The 21,040-nt window shown below is 39.7% G+C and overlaps 1 pseudogene across 1 annotated transcript; it reads right to left on the reverse strand.

Moving 5' to 3' along the window:
* Positions 1–18,749: 18,749 nt before the first annotated feature.
* On the reverse strand, positions 18,750–20,479 carry LOC309961790 (14-3-3 protein eta-like; annotated as a pseudogene). The gene is made up of 4 exons: positions 20,437–20,479; positions 19,797–19,893; positions 19,330–19,685; positions 18,750–19,103 (listed from the first exon to the last, which is right to left on the reverse strand). The product of its transcript is annotated as a 14-3-3 protein eta-like (transcript).
* Between the last annotated feature and the right edge of the window lie 561 nt (positions 20,480–21,040).

The raw sequence follows: 21,040 nt of genomic DNA on the forward strand, positions 1-21,040 counted from the left end.
CCACTCTTCTCTCCTCCTCATTGGCCACCACTTTTATGTCTCTTATCTAATTATTTTGGGATTTCTTTCCATGTTTTAAAATTTCATGCTTGTATTGCTACTTCCTGACTCAGTTTGAGGATTTACCACTTGATTTTCTATCAAGGAAGATTTTCTATCAACATCTTCCCACACCACAAGCAGACATCCTTCTCATTAACCACTCTTCTAATTGTCATACTGTAACTTTGGGTAGATCAACATGTTGTGTTTACACTGTTATGACTACTAACAGCTGAACTATATTATCAATTATAATGGCTTTCCTTTTTGTACCCAACTTTTCATTCCCCTGGAGATCTTTAAAATTTTTCTATCAGGGCCTGTTTACACATACTTTTCCCTCAGCTTGCAACACCTGCCTTTCTACTTCCCATTTTTTTCCACAAATATGTGTTATTATTTTCCTCCCTTTTAACACAAAAGGTTGCATATTGTTAAAATGTGGTAAATACTTAGTGTTAGAGACTGTTTATCAGTGGATAAATATTCATCATACAACAGGTATTTATTGAGTGCCTACTCTGAGGTAGGGACTGTTTTATATTCTTGGGAAAAAGCTGTGAATAAAACGAAGTCCCTACCTTGCATTCTAGGGGAACTCAGATACCGTAAGCTTCCAAACCAACAATGACAGTTGCCTCTAAATGCAGCACTTCTTGTTGTATTTTTGCTTTCAAACAAGAACAAATTTAGTATCACCTAATATGAAAGTATACGCCTATCTGTATTAAGCTCATAAATACGTAGGTAAAAATGCTTATCCAACTGAGGTTTATCATCTCGTTTGAGCTTGCAAGTTTTGATTTAATGAATCACATTCTTTAAGTCACTGAGCAGAACTAAAGGACCCTAAATTAGTGCAAATCTAACCCAAGCCAATTGCTTTACAGAGCAATTAGATATAGGAATAACCAGTTTCAACCTCAAATCCTCTTAGTGAAGTGACTCTCCTACAGAATCAAATGCATTAATTTTTTATTTATTGTTTAAAATAAAGACAAGGTGACACGTGGTTCCCCACATTTTATTTGTACCACTCATCATGTGCTACTTAAACTAACCCTTTTCCTATCCTGTGGCCATAGACTTTATTATTTTCTAGAAACATACTGAAAGTCTTACCTGCTTGTCCATCACCTTAACCTATGTCATTTGCTGTCATTTATCAAATTCTCTGCCTGCCTGTGGGTGACAAATAGCATAGCTGGCTAGTTCAGGAAGACTCAGATCACTGATTCAAGGCATGTGACAAACAAAATGACACTCATATTTTACGTCCACTTCCAGAAGAAAGCAGCTCCTCATAATCACTATTGATTCTGTAAACATGTCAGTGCTCGTAAATACCTTTCTGACAGTATCCACCTAATGAAACTCTGGGAGAAATGACAAGCCTGCCATTAACCTTTCGAGCAACTGATAGTGGTAGAACCAAAATTTATCACTTATAAAAATTACTTGTCAATGCTTTATGGGTCATTTATCTAAGAGATAACTATTAATGAAGTAGGTTTGAACCTTGAAGAGTTAAGCCTTCTACAAGTAAGTTGTTAAAATAATTAAGTGAACAATCTCTAATTCTAATACTAGAAAAGAGGCATAAATACATGCTATCAGAATTCAAAAGCTTTTCCTGGGTCCAAACTCAGGGACATATTGTGGACATAACTCCATAATAACAACAATAAAATTTTATCCTAAGTGTGCAAAGAGACTATCAGAAAAGTAATAAAACTTATTTATTTATATTTCAGTGAGGAACTTCTCACAAAACCTGATATTTATCAGATTCTTCACAAATAGTTTGAGAAGTTTACTTTGTTCCTTCTCTTGTTTTAGTAAAATAAAAAGTAGAGAATGTCATAAAATCTAGGTATCTCGAATTTTATGTTAATCACAACTTTCTAATAACTGAAACATAAGTAGCATGAAATTCACTGCAAGGTCCTGAATGCCCCTAAAGCATTTCGTAAGTTTTAAAAATATGTTGAAAAATTACATTTCTTTCATTACTTTGCAAGTCCCTCCATTGGTGTCCCTAGGCCATCTGAGGTTTTAAAAGCTCCCCTGTTGGGCTTTCCTGGTGGTGCAGTGGTTGAGAGTCCACCTGCCGATGCAGGGGACGCGGGTTCGTGCCCTGGTCCGGGAAGATCCCACATGCCGTGGAGCGGCTGGGCCTGTGAGCCATGGCTGCTGAGCCTGCGCGTCCGGAGCCTGTGCTCCGCAACGGGAGAGGCCACAACAGTGAGAGGCCCGCGTACCGCAAAAAATAAAAAAAAAAAAGCTCCCCTGTTAGTTCAGTGTGTAGCCAGGGTTGAGGCCAGGGGCCCACGTTTCTCAACGTGTGCTCTGAAAACTACCTGCCTCAGAACCACCTGGGATTTTGTTAAAAATTCAGGTCAGAATCTTTAGTGTTGGGCCTTGAAATCTATGTGTTTTTTTTTTTTTTTGCGGTACGCGGGCCTCTCACTGTTGTGGCCTCTCCCGTTGCGGCTCAGCGGCCATGGCTCACGGGCCTAGCCGCTCCGCGGCATGTGGGATCTTCCCAGACCGGGGCACAAACCCGTGTCTCTTGCATCGGCGGGCAGACTCTCAACCACTGCGCCACCAGGAAAGCCCGAAATCTGTTTTTAAGAGGTCACCTCCATTACACTCAGGATCACTTCAAGGCTAAGTAGAAATATCGTAATGAATCCCGAGGTGTTTCTACAATGAGTAGAAAAACACACCAGTCAAAATGGTCATCATTAAAAAGTCTACAAATAATAAATGCTGGAGAGGGTGTGGAGAAAAAGGAACCCTCCTACACTGTTGGTGGGAATGTAAATTGGGGCAGCCACTATGGAGAACACTATGGAGGTTCCTTAACAAACTAATAATAGTTACTGTTTGATCCAGCAATCCCACTCCTGGGCATATACCTGAAGAAAACTTTAATTTGAAAAGACACATGCACCCCAATGTTCATAGCAGCACTATTTCCAATAGCCAAGACATGGAAGCAACCTAAATGTCCATCAACAGAGGAATGGAAAAAGAGGATGTGGTACATATATACAGTGGCATATTACTTAGCCTAAACAAGAATGAAGTAACGCCATTTGCAGCAACATGAATGGACCTAGAGATTATCATATTAAGTTAAGTAAGTCAGAGAAAGAAAATATTATATATCATTTATACGTTGAACCTAAAAAAATGATACAAATGAACTTATTTGCGAAACAGAAATAGACTCACAGACATAGAAAACAAACTTAGTTACCAAAGGGGAAAGCAGGGGGGATAAATTAGGAGTTTGGGATTGACATATACACACTACTATATTTAAAATAGATAACCAACAAGGACCTACTGTATAGCACAGGGAATTCTGCTCAATATTCTGTAATAACCTAAATGCGAAAAGAATCTGAAAAAGAATAGATACATGTATATGTATAACTGAATTACTTTGCTGTATATCTACAACGCAAACTAACTACCAAACTAACACAATATTGTTAATCACCTATGCTCCAATATAAAATAAAAAATTTTTAAATAAGTAAATAAAATTAACAAGGACCTACTGTATAGCACAGGGAACTATATTCAATATCATATAATAACCTATAATGAAAAAGTATCTGAAAAAGAATATATATTGTATATGCATATATTATATATATGTATAACTGAATCACTTTGCTATACACCTGAAACTAACACAACACTGTAAATCAACTACACTTCAATAAAAGACAAAAAGAAATGTCATAATGAATCCTGATTTTTTTTCCCCTTTCTTATTTTCAGAAGCCTCCTAAAGCACAAACAATAGTCCCAGCAGCTGCAGCTGCAGCTTTGGTCCGTAGTGATAGGCTTGCTATCACGATTTGTCTCATTATTTATTTATTTATTTTTGACTTCCCTGCTAGCTCAGGTTTTTGAGATCCCAGACCAATTAATTTCTTAATTCATCAGAGGGAAGTGTCACTCCTGTCTTTTATTTTGGCATCAGCTTGGTAAGGAACCAAGAAAACTCTGAGGAAAAAAAAATTTGTTTTTAAGGTTTGCTGGAATTTAGCAAAATAGGCAGCCCAGGGACTACTAGTTCGGATATAAATTGGTACAGTCTTTTTGGAATATGGCTCTTTCATCTCGGGAAACCAAAGAAGATCATGTTGGATTCCATGGCAGGGTCAGTGATGTTTCTGTGAGTCAGCCTTATTGACCCCAATACTACCCCCAACCACGCTGTAGATTTTGGGAGACTTTAATCTCCAGGTTTACCTCCACCCACATGCCCACATGCCTGAGCCAATATGAACCCCGAAAGACTAACCCTACAAGTGGGTTAGTCTTGTTACCTCCTATTGTACGATCCTGGCATGGGCCTGTGGGCACAGGCATGGGGTACGTGATTCCTTCTTTCTTTGCAGTGTCCTTAAATTACTTTGCACGTCCTACCACAGTTATGTGTATCTCTGCAAATTGATGTATTTAGCAATTCACTGACAGCTCTCCCTCACACAGATATATTTGTAAAGGGGGCAAACATTTTTTTCTTATTGAATATTTTATGCATATTTGAAACAAAGTAAAAAGCATTTTATAAATTAATGATAATAGCTACTATCTATTAATAATAATAGCTATCTATATCTATGCTGTATATCAGGCATGATGTTGGGCATTTCAAGTATATTATCTCTAACATTCTCACAGAAACTGCAAACAGGTAATATTGTTCCCACCTTACAAGTAAGGAAACTGAGGCTGAGATTGATTAATCCAATATCATACAAGTGATGAGTAGACTCTAAATTTTAATTCAGATGTAAACTCAATAGTTTAAAATACAACCCCCAATTATACTTTTGCTGTGTTTTAACTGAATATTGCTAAACAGTACCTGGAACACACAATAATTTTAAAGATTCACCTGGAGCCAGATGAACAGAACTTTGATTATTGCCAAGGTGAACTTGGACAAATTTTTCAATTTCTGTGAGTTTAAGTTTCTTTACCTACAAAATGGGATTATATGAGGATTAAATAAGGACATGGGTGCCAAAAGCCAATCCAACAATGGATCCTTATGACTTTTTACCTTGTTCATTCATGCCCAGTTATAGTGCTTACCATGTCCATATTATTATTCCATAGCAAATTGGAGCTGAGAGTAAAACGCATAGCTTGTAGGCCAAAACTTTAGGTTAAATTGAGAATAAAAGTTTGGATTTCTATCCATTCTGAGGAAAAAAATAATTATAAAATAATCTCACACCAAAAGCCCAATACAAAACCAGTCTTATAAAAAAGGCAGGGCTCCCTTACTATCATATTTCACTGAAAAATAGCTAATTAACCACAGATTGCCAAATAAAGAGAGATGAGTTCTTTCCCTCCAGTTCTTCCAGAAAAATCCCATTATCACTTTGCCAAAACACTGTGACATTTTCTCAAGGCTGGGAAATGCAAATAGATGAAAATAATACTGGCCTGAAGTGAACAAATAGACATATAGAGAATTTCTCACTCAAAATTTTTGTCACATATTTTGTTGTTTAGTCAACTGTCCCATTCTCAGAATCTACAGATGTGTTTGGAGGGCAATTCAAAGAAATGTTAGAACTAAATGAAAGGAGAAGGACGCTCATGCAAAAGTGCTTTGTTTTAATAAGTTATGAATAAAGCAAGCGACCATAGTTTCATATAGTATTTATACAACACCAAGAAAATTAATGAGAGGATTCCCTAACCTTTAGGAATTTTAGAATTAATGACTTAAGTCTTGGCTTCTTTCCACGGAAGTCATGGCAGAAGTCACAGTGAGCCTCAGGCTCTTGTCACAAATATAGCAATTACTCTTTACGACTTCACTAGAGATTCTTTTCTGTTTGAACACTCTTCTCAAACAAAATACTATAATATTAATTCACATCCATAAAAATGACAAATTCTATGGTTCCCAATCAGGCAGTTTTAGGCTCCACTTTAAAACAGGTTTATAGGGAGACCCTCAGTATTCATTAGGGAAGAATCATTACAAAGAGTTTGTGTGGACAGTAGTTAAGCAAAGGACTGGAGAGCCAGGATGCCTGGGCTTTGATCATAAACCCTGCCACTTACTGTGTGATTTTGGGGAGGAGACTTAGTCTCTTTGTGCCTCTGTTTTGTCACCTGTAAAATGGGAGTAATAGGAAGGACCTACTTCATAAGTTGTGATAAGGATGTAAAACATTGAGAGCACTACCAGGTACACAGCTGGGAGTATTAAAACCAACTTATTTTTAGTATAAGCAATTTGTCAGAGTCACCACCTAGCCATTTGACCCTTGAGCAAGTCACTTTTCTGAGTCTGATTTTCTTAATCTTAAAATAGGGAATATATATAGTACCTAGCTGCAGAGTGAGGGCTAAATATTGTCTTTGAAACATGGCTCTTTGCAGCAAATATAGTTGTTCACTGCACTGTAAACTATTATGGATTTTATCTATATCTTTTATATCTTTTTTTACTTTCTATCTTATCATATAATTGCATGTGTGTGTGTTCTCTCTCTATATATACATATTTTAGATTATTAATTCCCTGAGAAATGGAAGCAATATATGTTTATATTCCATATCACATAGGTCAGTATCTTAAATGTGGTGGGCACTCAAAAGTTATCAACTGAGAAAAAATTAATATTAGTTTAATTTTACTACTTTAGGATACACTAAATTCTGTGTGAGTCTCCTTGGCTTTACATTATGAATTATACAACACTGCCCAAGAACCTGGGAAATTAATATAGTAATATTTTCTATATCATATAGATAGAGGAAGTAGAGTAAAAGTTTGCAAGAATACTGAAAATTTATATTTTCCCTTTGATGATTTGCCATTTTTTTTTCTCTTATAAGCTCACAACCCACTAGAACCCAGATCCATTATTTCCATACTTCAAATGTAATTAATCCATATTAATTTTAGAAATTTCCTCAGGTAACTGAAACTGGTACCATGAACGAGTAAGCCATGTTCTTACGCCTCCAATCAGCTTTCAAAGTGCTGTTTAATCCCATGGTTGTGCTCTGTTCTGTCCTCACCTTGGTACACCTGTGCCTGCTTCTATCCATGGAGCTGTCTTGGCCCAGACACAACTTCTAAATTCACAAAATCACAGGTCCTCAAGTATTCACTAATACTATCTTTCAGCAGCATATTGATTTCCTACTGCTGCTGTAACATGTGACCACAAACTCAGTGGCTGAAAACAGCACAAATTTCTTCTCTTACAGTTCTGTCGGTGACAAGTCTGACAGAGGTCTCATTGGGCTAAAACAAGGTATTGGCCGGGCTGCATTCCTCCTGGAGGCCCTGGGGGAGACTCCATTTCCTTGCCCTTTTTAATTTCTAGACGCCACCCACATTCCATGGCTGGTGGCCTTCCTCCTCTGTCCTCAAAGCCAAGAACAATGAGTTGAGTTCTTCTCCCATCACATAACTCTGACTTTTCTTCTGCCTCCCTTTCCTACATTTAAGGACCCTTGTGATTACACTGGGCCCACCCAGATAATCCAGAATAATTTCTCTATTTTAAGGTTAGCTAATTAGCAATCTTCCATCTTTGAGCTTAATTCCCCTTTGCCATGTGAGGTGACATATTCACAGGTTCCAGGAGTTAAGACATGGCCATCTTTAGGAGCTTATTATTCTGCTGACCACAAGTTCTTCAAAAATATGCTAAACATTAGCATGATGGAAAACCGACATTTTAAAATTGGAGTTCTTTAAGTAATTGGGGGGAATCAGACTTCTATAAGGGACAGATAGTCCACTGTTGGAAGTGCGCTCATACAGCAACGCCAAGAGGTTCTTTCATCTTAGAGGTCTGGTTTCCACACTGACCGACACAGCATCATCTGTTGTTTTGCAGCCTGCGATGTAGGGTACCCACCTCGATTCCGGCACGGACAAATAAGTGACAGAACAGAAAGCTCTCCTAGCAAACACACTGTTTCTAAAAGTCCACAGACTGAGGGTTTTGATGCATAATTCAGCCTCTTCCAGCTTAGTCTGTTTCCCACTGTGTGCTTGGCAACATGCTGGACTCAATGGAAAGACCTCATTCACATTGGATGGTTTCCACTGTCAAGTTGACTGCAAAGGGAAATGTATGACAAACAGAGAACACCTCAAGTTCAGCTACAGATGTCAGAGTGCTCATGGCACAAATAAGCTACAATCTGAATGCGGAGATTTGCTTCAGGTGGAAGCCAGCTTTTTAGACTTCCAATTTCCACCTTTAGCACAGCTTGTCATTGGTAGCATGGCCTTGGAATTAGACAGCCAGGTGCGAAGCCTAGCTCTTTCCCTTAGGAGGTTTGTCATCATGGGCATTTTACGTTTCAGGTCTCAGTTTCTGCATCCATAAAATTAATCATTGTTACCATATAGGATGATTATGAGGAAAAGTGAGGTAATGTGTTAATATTTTAGTACAGTGCTTATGGCACGCCATAACCCCTTGGTGGATGGCGCTCCTTTTACTTTTTCTCTTTTTAATGTTAGACTTCACTGCTTTAAATTCCAGCTAAAATATTAGGGAGAATATGAAAGGCTATATCTTTTACCCACGGGAACAAGCTACTGAATTTTTACTCTACTGATATACTATTTGTTAAAATATTTCACTCTATAACACTGTAATTGAACAAAATGTTAAATCATTAAAAATGAAAATTTTAGTTTAAATGGCTTTCTAGCAACATGAGATGAAATTTCTTATTAAATTCCATTATTTGTGAATGTAGATTATTCCTGCCTTGTTTCCTTACCTCTATGCTTTTTGGTCTCTCACATCTAAATTTCAAGTTGCTGTGTTTCTAATATCAGCCTCTTGTTTGTCCCTATGCATCGTTTGTACTCAGAATCACCCAAGTTCAGTATTATCCTGTTCTTTATATGATGATGGTCATGCTAAAGAGGGAAGAAGTAGCTAGAAGAGATATTTGATAGAGGAATATATGGAGTGTGAATGGAACCTATTTTTCAGGAAGAGACAGATCTTCAGGCTGGGCTTGGTCTCAATTACCCTTCCAGTCAAAAAGACTGGCTGAGCATAAGCTAAATGAAAGGCACCTGGTCATGAACATGATCTAGAATAAGAGAGCTTCAAGGCCATAGAAATCAAAAGTTGGTCCCTAGTAGTAAGCAACCAGCAGTGGGCACTTCGCAGGGCTTTCCTAGCAATAGAGTTGAGAAATACCACCTGTAAAGTGATCTGGAACCAGGTGCAATTTTAGACGGTAAGACTAAGGGAGTGAATGTAATAGCCCCAGGTTGCTTGGAAGTGTGAGGCAACGGGAAGCTGAGGAGTGGAACCTGAACACAGAAAGAAGAAAAATCTGTTCTGTCCAGAGCAGGCCAAATCACTTAGATAGTGAGCTAGTGAGGAGGAATTAGAAATTCATTTCAAAGTGCAGCTTACAATATTTATAATTTCTTTATATAAAACCATGCTGAAGTTATGTTTAAATATCATGTATGGCTTTCAATGTATAGTCATTACATTAAGAACTAGTAGTAGTTATCCATTTCAGTGGATTCCTTTTGTGGTCTTCAGGAAACCATCAGTTAAAGACTCTTGGGAATTCCCTGGCGGTCCAGTGGTTAGGACTCCGTGCTTCCACTGCAGGGGGAATGGGTTAGATCCCTGGTCAGGGAATTAAGATCCTGCAAGCCAGGCAGTGTGGCCAAAAATTAAAAAAAAAAAAAATTTAAGAAGACTCTTTTTAGGTATTCCTCCAGATAGCTACACATAGTAGTTTAAATCTCACACTAAGTTTATCCGAATACCATCTTCCACAGAGCTAAGTGGGCTTGCTCTACCTGCTTGTTTTTTCTTTTTTTTTACTACCTTATTTCTTCCTTTGCCTTTTTCTGCCTCTTCTTTCTCAGTTGTATACTTGGCAATATCTTAGTGCTCATGACCGTACCTGTTTTACATGTCCAGGGAAGGCTAATAGAAAGTTAGGAAATATAATGAATGGGTTCCCTACAGTCTTAGCTGGCAGACTTCTTCACTGGTTGAGTGCTGATGGGTCTCTTGAATGTCTTTTATCTGAGCCCAGGTAATGAGAATAGGTATATCTCTTTTTGGAAATTAATGCTGTTTTTGTCGTCTATCTCCAAAGATACGACTGCAGTTTGAGTGTGATGTAGCTCTCTTACTGCTTCCCCAACTCACTGCCCCCTGCTAGAATATAAATTCCTCAAGAGGAGCGATCTTTCTCTGTCTCATTCACTGATGCATCCCAACTGTCTAGAACAGTGCTGGGCACATGGTAGGCACATGGATATTTACTGAATGAGCTGCTCTTAGGGAACAAGAAGCCTAGCAAGGGTTAACCTTATGTAGGGGGAGGGGTGTTGGGAGTAAGGCGGGCCAGCAGGCTGTACTATTTGTTCCCGAGAGAGCAAACACTAAGAAAGGTTTTGTGCTTTGGGTGCCCTCTCCAAATATCTCATGGTCTTGCTTTCATACTGTTTTCTTCTAAGATCTTTTTTATCACAATCCTAACAACTACTGTATTAACATAGTATCTTAAACATTCTTCCGTAAGTACCACTTTTGAAAACATGTTTGGCTGAGGAGATCGCTCTCCCTGCTACCTACCCTCACATCAGCTATACCTCTGTGTGGAACTATTTCAGGGAGGAGACTGCCACTGTGACTTTGCCAAAGGGCAAGTTATTAAAGGAATTATTAAAACAGAGTGTATAAAAATAGCATTAAATATTTATTTGTAAATTGTTGAACATATTCATAAAAATTGTCCACCTAATCTCCAATGCTTATGCTAAATATTGATACCCCTGTGTCTGTAATCACCAGTAAAAATTATAGCTTCAATCTTCAATGTTTTCCTTCTTCCTCTTTTTTTTTTTTTTTTTTGCAGCACGTGGGCCTCTTAGTGTTGTGGCCTCTCTCGTGGCGGAGCACAGGCTCCGGACGCGCAGGCTCAGCAGCCATGGCTCACGGGCCCAGCCGCTCTGCGGCATGTGGGATCTTCCCGGACCGGGGCACGAACCTGCGTCCCCCACATCGGCAGGCAGACCCTCAACCACTGCACCACCAGGGAATCCCCCTTCTTCCTCTTTTATTTCTTCTTGCTGTCTGTTTCTTCCTCTCCCGCTCTTCTGTAAATACTCACAAGGAACATACAATAGCCACAGTATGGATAGGTGCTGGCTTGCAGAGTAGAGTAAGGGGATTCCTATTAAGAGGTCCTCGTGGTCCTAACGGAGGTAACAGATGTTGTGGTCAACATGATCCTGTGTGGTAAGTTCTACAAGGAGGTAGGTTTGTAGGAGATGCTGTCTGAGCACAGAGGAGAGTAACTAACTTAGCCTATAGGTTTAGGGAAGCTTCCCAAAGGAGAAATCTTGAAAGAAGAGTAAAACTTCTGCAGAAAGTCAAGGAAGATAAGAGATTTCACACAGAAAGAATATGTCCCTGACCCTGCTGGTTGCCCCTTCAAGTACATTTCCTCTTCAATTATTCCTTGCCATCTAAATCCTCACTTTGTTTTTCTGGATGTCTCATGAATCACTTAAGGCCTCTGTGCTCCCCAGCCTCAGGGATTAAATCTTGGTTGGTCTGACTCAATAAGGAGCAATTCTATTACCCTTTCCATGGTTGGTTTAGAAAAGATTACTTCATTCCATCCTGGTCCATGAGACAACTTTGAGAGAAAATTTGCTGTGGGGATTCTAGGACATCCTGTGTGAGGATACAATGGTCTCTTCTGGTTTTTATATGCTATGTCAGAATATGAAGTTTGAAACTAATACAGACACTTGTCACGACAGGAGACAAATCTGAAGAAAAAGAGCCGTGTCTCTAAGTATGGCATTGGGCCATAAAACGACAATCCTGGAACCACTAACTGGGACTAACTCTGATCTCTTGTTGTGTCTGATAATAAATCACTTATTTTGTAAGTTATTTTGAGTTAACTGATAAATTATAACAAAACAAAGTCTTAGGGGCATAAATTATCATAGTTCCACAATCCGCATACTTACTGTGAAGGGCCTGGCTAGTGTTCCCTATTGTATTGAACCGAGTAGTTAAGGGTGAATAAGCAACAATTTTCCCAAGGCTGAGGATGAAAGACCGGAGCCAACTCTCACAAGCATGAGATGCCAATAAATAAAGACCTGAAGAAACCAGCTTGATTTTGTGGGAAAATGCAAGATGCCTTAGTCAAAATATGAATGCCAAAGATAAATTTTGCTAATCTCTGCAAGGATATAGAAAGTGAGTCTGGCAGCAAACGATTGGTTGGTCTCTCTGATATTGGTTCCTTTAAGCTGTCAGGCTCACCAAGTAGACTCATTCATATAAAAGCCTGTCCTCAAACCTTCAAAGCTTTAATCATGAACCACTTGTACTGATCTTGTTTTACCACGTTTACCACTTTCAGTTTACGGTTGCACCATGATCTTTGGTCTAGCATGCTCAGGGCTTCCTCACTGTTTTTCCCCTCCACTTGTCCCCTACACACAAATTTGATAACTCCCTCTGTCAATACCCGAGGCTTCCTAAAAAAACAATCCTACCAATTTTGGCCAGCTAGGACCATCTCCTCTGGCACAGACTACTCTGAACAATAGATCTGCTCCAGCTTTATGGAGATCCTGGACAAGATCCACCAAAACCCCCTCTTATAGAGACAGAAAATTGACAAAGTTATTGAAAAAAGCCCATTCTTTTCATTTACCGATATTCAACGTGTACCTGGTTTTCGAACATATAATTGCAAAGTGTAATTATCAACCTTATTTTTGCAGAGAACACTCAGTTATCTCAACATCCATGTTGCAAAATTATAAAAGAATTACTGAACCCACATTAATTCATACTGATGTAAATTTAGAGTATGTACATGTACCAAATAATTAAAAAATAGATATAATAAATTAAAAGTAAATAATAATGGTGTTTATTTTCCTAAGATAGGTACATTGGGGCAGCTTCCTTAGACATGTGCTTAGATAGTAACAGGACAAAACACTGTTTCATAAATATTTTCATAAAGAAGTTCTGGCTTTTCAGGGTAACCTTTATAGTTCTTCCTTAAGCACAAGAGAACATTCCTATAAAATGGACAAAAATCTATTTTCTTGGTTCTCATTGTTTCCCAAAACTATCAGCTAGACTGAAAAGCCACAAGAGCAGAAACTTCATCACTCTTGTCACTTCTAGAATTCTAGTGTTTAACAAAATGCCTGACATATAATGGGTGTGCTGCTCTTTAAATATATATTTTTTGGAATCAGAAGTCTGAGTATTGTTTCAGATCTGTATCTGATGGTCTGAAAGCACTGAAACAAACCGTGGAGATGCTGTTATCTAGTGAGTGTCACTGTGCTTCCGGAAGACTATGTCCTGTTTCTGATTTCAACCATGAACTCTTTGAGTTGAAGGGGAGTGAAGGGGTCTTTTCCATAGACCTCTCACCCACGTCAGCAAAAATGCTATTCGATTTCTGCTCTTTTTGGTCTTAGGGTGCTTGTTACATTCAATCATTTGTCTGAGGCATTCTTTCAGAAGAAAGACAGAAGAAATTTACTCCATCTTCTATATGACTGTATTTTAACATCCAGAGGAGTAGTTGTCTCTTCTGCATGTGAACAATCCCCAATTTTTTATTCGACATTGTTTCTTGATCCTCATCATCTTGATATTTAATCCTTTCACCTTTCTCTGGGACGTGGAAATCTCCTTTAAAATGTGGTATCAAGAATTGAACTCAGGGCTTCCCTGGTGGCCCAGCGGTTGAGAGTCCGCCTGCCGATGCAGGGGAGGCGGGTTCGTGCCCCGGTCTGGGAGGATCCCCGCATGCCGCGGAGCGGCTGGGCCCGTTGAGCCGTGGACGCTGGGCCTGCGCATCCGGAGCCTGTGCTCCGCAGCGGGAGGGGCCACAGCAGTGAGAGGCCCGCATACCGCACCAAAAAAAAAAAAAAAAAAAAAATTGAACTCAGTACTCCTGATGTACTCTTTTTATCCCAATTAAAAATATAATAATCCTAGAGAAAAGTTGAAGGAATGCTATACTGAACACCTGCATATTTCACCTGTATTCACAAATTTTAATATTTTAACTTATTTACTTTTTTCTGTCTGTATGTAAATATATGAATTTTTACCTGAAGCTTTGATATTAAGTTGCTGATATTATAACACATTACCCCTAAATATATTAGCACATATTTTGTAAGAACAAAAACATTCTCCCACATAACCACTATACCATCAACACATCCAATGAAACATTGCTATGACAATATACAGTCAACATTCAAATACCCCCAACTGTCCAATTGTTATGTATAGGTGTTTCTTTTTTTCCCTGCCCCAGGATCCAACAAAGGACCATGGTTTACATTTGGTGGTTATGTCTCTTTAACCTTCTTCAAGTTCTCTCACTTTTCTTTTTCTTTGATCATTTTTTCTTTTTTAAAGACTCTGGGATAGGTGTCTTATAGAATGTTCCACAATTTGAACTGATGTGATTGCTTTTTCATTATTAAATTCAGGTTAAACATTTTCACAAGAATATTACATAGGTAAAGTTGTGTCCTATCATTCTATCACATTAAGAGGAGCATGGTATCAGTTGGTCTCATTACTGATGGCAAACATTTTGGTCATTTGATCACCATTATTTAACATGGTGTTCCCAGACCCTCCTTTATAAAGGTCAGTATTCTCCTTTGTAATTAATCCACAATATGTGAGGTAATAATTTAAGACTATATGATTATCTTTTTCTGCAAGATTTATACCTATAGTTTTAGCATCTATTGATGACCCTTGCCTTCATCAGTTGTTACATTGGCAGGTGCAGCATTTCTAATTTTATCCTTTTAATCTTTACTAGCTGGCATTCTAATACAAACAAGAGCTCTGCCTTTCCTGATGTGCTTTGAGTACTTTTGATCTCCTTTGTTCTGAATATTATACTCTTCGCAATGCAGCCTTAGATTGCAGTAAATTATTTTTCACAATCAGGTCACACAGTTCACGCATTCAAAGAACAAACTGTAGTTCCATTTGAACATGTAGAGTTTTAAATCATTCATCGTATATTAGAGCATTAGAGTGTAAGAATTAATTAGATATGTTCATATAATTCATAGGAAATATCTATTTCTTAACATCCTGACTTAATTAGTTTTTATGTTTTCAAAGCTCTCTATTGACTTAATGTATTTTTCTGGCCTCTTACTTCCTACTGGAGGTTTATCTACCTTCTGTCATTGTACTGCAGATACGTGGCTAGCAATAAAAATGATCACATAATATTTATGAAAATGATTGTAATTCTACCCATAGCTACAAAGTCATCTGCCAATGATTTTCTCCACATCAGTACTATATGTTAACATGTTAGGACATAAATGTTTTTATTACATGCTAAAATTATATGAGAATTATAAAGGAATCATAGGACATAGGAATGGACATAGGACATAGGACATAGGACATAGGAATCATAGGAATCATAGGACACAATATTGCAACTTAATACTTCTCTGCAGAAAACCCTTGAGATAGAGATACTGTTAATATTTAAGCATATTAATTACTCAGAAAATGGTCTAAACTGTTTGAAATTAGGATCATCTGGTCCACCTTTTTTTTTTTCTTTTTTTCAGAGAATATGACACAGACTAGAGAAAGTAAAAATAATTTCTTTTCAAGGACATTGGTATTTTTTTGTTTTGGCTTGGTTCATAAAATCACAGGAATTCCTGAATTAGTGTTTCTCTCATGAGTGCCATTTACAGAGGAAACAGATGGGACTTTTCTTCCCATAAAGACTGTATGTGGCTGCAGGAGTTAAACATATTTCTCAACTGCAATCTGGCACTGCTTTTTAATTTCTCAAATTGAAAAAAACATAAGGCAAAAATTATGAGCCATTTCTCTTGTTATTATACTGATTACATAGATTCATCGTGAACAAGACAGATGCTAATTTGTGCATAAAGCATATTCCTTTTGACAGGAAAATATACATAAGTTGCGGTTGAAAAAAGACAAGGATAGTGTTAAAACCATTTTTCGATTTATGTGGAAAGTTTCCAGTGAAAGACATGCTCTCCTGCTTTATCACATCAACAATAATTCCTAGATACAGAATGTCAGTAAAGACACCCAAACAAATCTCTTTCTATGGAGTCCGGTGTCTTGGCAATTGGGAATTTTTGAATCAGTGGTGAACCCAAGCAAATCAAGGAAGGTGAGTGGGATGGAGAGGAAACAATGAGGTCACCTGTGCCCCAATTTCTTGCACCATTTCTTCTACAGAAATTCCAATGTGACCTTCAGCAAGTCCCTTAACATATTTTTGTTTCTGCTTTCCTATTTCTAAATTCAAGATATTTGGGTCACATGCTGGCTGTGTCCCTTTTAGCTATAAAATGTGATATATGGATTCTATTTTTCAAGCTATGTAGAATGAGTTTGTGGTATAAAGTTGAACTGATATAAATTTAGAGTCAAATAACCCCCATGACAGGTGGATTTTCCCCAAATCCCATTATGACCTAGAAAATTTGGTATTAAAAGCAACTTCCCTCCTGATAATCTTACAAGTACTTAAGTGTCAGAAATTCAAGACCTAGTCAGTGGAACAAGAATGATGTCTGCCAAGAATGATGGCAAAGCAGAGTTTTAGAAGAGTGGAAGAGTAAAGCTTAAAGCTGGGAGAATGTCTGTGGTGATGGATGAGCTTCTATTTAACCTGTAATAAAAATCATACTTTTCTTTCAATGCCTCGTCAAAAAGCTACTTACCCCATAACACCTTCCCAATTGCCCCTCCCCCACCCTGTTTTCCATTCCGTTTTCCTACCACTTTGTTCTTTGTTCCTTTGATGTGGTCTTCTATTAAAATTATCTACATATTAATTCCTCCCACAGTTTTGTAAATTTCTTGAGCCTTCAGACACTTCTCTTCCATTTTTGTGTTCATTCTTCCCTTCTCTTCTCTCACTATTCTCCCACCCCTACTCCCAGACCACATCGTCTAAATATCGAGTAGAACCTACTCAGTATTTCTTTCTCAAATTTAACATTATTTCAATTGACAGATGTGAATATATATGTCAGAGCATCAAAATCATTGAATTTGAACGGTTTCTTGATTCATTATGATTGTAGACAGTTAAGTACCCATCAATCTCTGGCAGACAAATGTTAAGATTTACCTGACTGAGCTTGTTGAAGTCAGGGACGATGTCTTGTCCAGATTTGCGCTGTCGGCACTGGTCACGGCATCTGGCACTAAGCATGTGCTCTCTTAAGGCTTACTGAATGGAACAATCCTGACCTATGAGCTAGGTTAGGATTAGATGGGGAGCTGTGTAGAGAAAACAAAAGATTAGTTTTTTCTTGGATGAATTCAAAAGGGACTTCCAAGAAAATAAATAAGGGATTGATATGAACCATATTATCTGCAATATTTTCAGAGTAACTAGTCTTTAACTAACTACAGTTGACCCCAGAGCAACTCGGGGTGGGGAGGTGGTTAGGGGCGCTGACCCCTGCACAGTCCAAAATCCACACGTAAGTTCACTGTCTGCCCTCCCTATCTGGGGGTCCAGATCTGTGGACTCAACCAATCAGGGTCATGTAGTACTGTAGCACGTATTTACTGAACAAAACCTGTGTATAAGTAGACCCTTACAGTTCAAACCTGTATTGTTTAAGAGTCAACTGTAGTCTCATTTCAACAATAAATAACTTTTTAATAAACTGTGTGAGACACTGCAATACAAAGGGAATCTTATTAACATTCTAGACTGAATCATCTAAGGTTTTTATCTCATTTTCTTCTTCTTCTTAAATACCCCCAAAGCAGCACTTACTTACCCAATGAATCCCAAAACATTTAATTTAGAAGTCTGGCATTTCATAATCACCGATTTTGATTGACATGGGCTGACACATAGGACGATAGCCAAAGAGTTAGAAAACATAAATCCATGATTCTTAAACAATAGTAACCAAAAAAAAAAGTTACAGATATCAAAACTTTAGCTGCATCGCACTGAAAAGAAGGCTTGTGCACCTCATAATTTAAAGAGGCAAAACAAGGCGCTACTGAAACCTCACGTTAAACAGCTTATTATTAAGCTGATGGAAAGGAGCAAGTGGTCTCTCCATCTCAGCTTCCCTTAACAGTTTTCCATCAGCTGAAGAAAGAGGTGGGAGGGGTGAATTCATTTATGCATGCACAGATTTACTGCTTTAATAAAACACTATCAGCTTGTTTTAAACGAACTGTTTAAACACCGACTGCAGCCTGTGTCGGCTAATCCTCCGTTCTAACCTCCCCATTGCTTTCACCTGCATTTCACTTAGCTTGGCAGGCAGAGTAAAATGCCTCCTTCAGAACGCACCTGTCTGCACAATCGGAAAAGAAAGCTCCCGTGGGCTCACAGCAAACCGTCAGTCCCGCAATGCCCATGAATCTGTCCGGAACTGCTTCCCGGGGGAGCGGAGAGCAGGTCTGAGTAGATCCGAGTAGCTGTCCTGCCACACAGATAGGTTCAGCACTAGCTACGGAGTGACTGGAGCGAGGAAGCGGCGGTGGTGCTGGGGTGCGGGTAGGCGTCGGGCCGAGGCGCCCGCGTGGCCCTTCTCCGGCTTCCTAGTCCTGCTGGTCGCTCCTCAGGAGGGTGAGGTTGTCTCACAGCAGATGCATGAGCGTGGAGTCCTTATAGGAATCCAGCTCGTCCAGCTCGCCTGTGGCATCTTCGGAGGCTTGTTTGGCTAGAGGCAGGGCTCCTCCGGCGCTTTCTGGGTCTCATAGTAGAACACGGAGAAGTTGAGCGCCAGGCCCAGCTGGACGAGGTGCCTGGGCTGCATGTGCTCTTTGCTGATTGCGAAGGCTTCCTCGTGGCGGCCTCCGGAGCTTCGACCACACTGTTTTTCTCCTCGCCGGAAGCTGCCTCTGCCCGGTAGCGGAAGTAGTCGCCTTTCATCTTCAAGTAGAGAACCTTTCCTCTCACACTGGAAATCAGTACAGTTCTTTTTTTTTTTTTTTTTTGCGGTACGTGGGCCTCTCACTGTTGTGGCCTCTCCCGTTGCGGAGCACGGGCTCCAGACGCACAAGCTCAGCGGCCATGGCTCACGGGCCCAGCCGCTCCGCGGCATGTGGGATCTTTCCGGACCGGGGCACGAACCCGTGTCCCCTTCATCGGCAGGCGGACTCTCAACCACTGCGCCACCAGGGAAGCCCTCAGTGCAGTTCTTGATGAGGAAATTGTCCAGCAGAGCCGGCACGACGCTGCACACCGTTTCCAGCTCCTTCTCAATCTACGCCTGGTAAGCCTTAACCTTCCCCTGTTTCTTCTCATTCCCGTCGGCCATGGTTTTCTGCTCGATGCTGCTGCTAACCCTCCAGGAAGACCGCTGGGCACCGACCACGTTTTTGTAGGCCTGAGAGAGGAGGTTTCGGTCTTTACTGGGGAGAGGTTCGTTGAGCTCGGTCACCGCCTTCATGGCGGAGGCCTTGTCGTCACAGCGCTCCACATGCGCGGCCAGCCGCGCCCTCTGCAGCAGCCGCTCGTAGTCCCCGTTACCGCTAAGGTCCGGCTTCACTTAGCGCCCAGCTCCGCTTCGCTCGCTCGCTCGCTCGCTCGCGTGTGCGTTCCGGGTCTCCGCGGAGGCTGCCGCCGCGCACGCGCACGCGCACTGGCTTAGCGGCGGCCCAGGCAGCAGGCGGCAAGCACCGCCGCTCGCCCTCTCGCAGGCTTGGACCGCGCGCTGTATTACCTCATTTTCAGATGTGTCTGGAGTGTTGAAAAAAGTTTATAGTTCCTTTTAACTCCTTTCTAACATATGATTGAGATTTTTTATCCACTTCATGATCTGATGAAAGTGCTTTAGAGGTTTCTTTCAGTAAATATTTTCCAGTTTATAGCATTCATTCTTAAGTTCCCTCTAGATACCAACAAAGCAAGTAAAGAAGTAGACTTGCTTCCCTTCTCACTGCAGGATGGAAGTTAGATAACCGATAACCCCAAGTTGCCTCAATAAAGTTTGAACAAACCTCTGTCTCTGGTGTTAAGACTTAAGAGTAAGGTCCGTGGTAATAAATGTTAATTATTGTGTTTTCCTGCCAATCCTCCTGTTCGAAGGCCATGTGCACGTGGGATGTTTTATCTGCTCAGCAGAGTTTTCACCAGGCTCCTCCTTTTCCATAAAATGGATAGTATCTGTACTATTAACTTAAATAATGACTAAAACGTGTCTAGATTGCATATCCCTGATGGTTTGCTCTCATGGAGTTTCTTTTTGGGTCTATGTTCTCATAAAAGTATTATCAAACCTACCTCTATATTTACTATAGGAATCTTGTTTGAGGATATTGTCCATCCCAGTGTTCATTCCCTTCCCTATGAAGTTCCACATGAAAATGTTTTTTTAGAAAATTTTCTGCTAATTGCTAGTGACATTTTGCTTCTCCCAAACAACAGGTATTTTCCCTCATAAACAATGAGGGTTATCTGCAACACTAGCTCCAATTATTAAAGCATCAGTAAATGTATAATCTCAGTTAACAAGATGTCAGGAGACAGTTTGGTTTAAGAGTGATTATTCAGCAACTCAGTGATATTCACAGCAATCACAAATTCCTGTTTTTTCCAGCTATGCACCTTCAGTGTCAAGCTTGTCAGGCTAGCCAATGTCATGGTTGTTAGATGGTTGCAGTAGCGCTAGGAGTGAAATCCTCAAACAGTAACATCCAGAAGAGTACCATATGATAAACTTTCTCAGAGTACTCTAGCTAATTTCAAAGAATTATCTCCAGAGGACCCCCAGTTATCTCCTACCATTGCATTGGCCAGAACCATGTTAGGTGCCCAACTAGAACAAATCCTAGCAGCACAACTGTTGCAGAGGAGATGAGATGACCATGGCTGGCTTACATTAATC

This window comes from Leucopleurus acutus (assembly GCF_964270905.1).
Source record: "Leucopleurus acutus genome assembly, chromosome: 5".
NCBI lineage: Eukaryota > Metazoa > Chordata > Mammalia > Artiodactyla > Delphinidae > Leucopleurus > Leucopleurus acutus.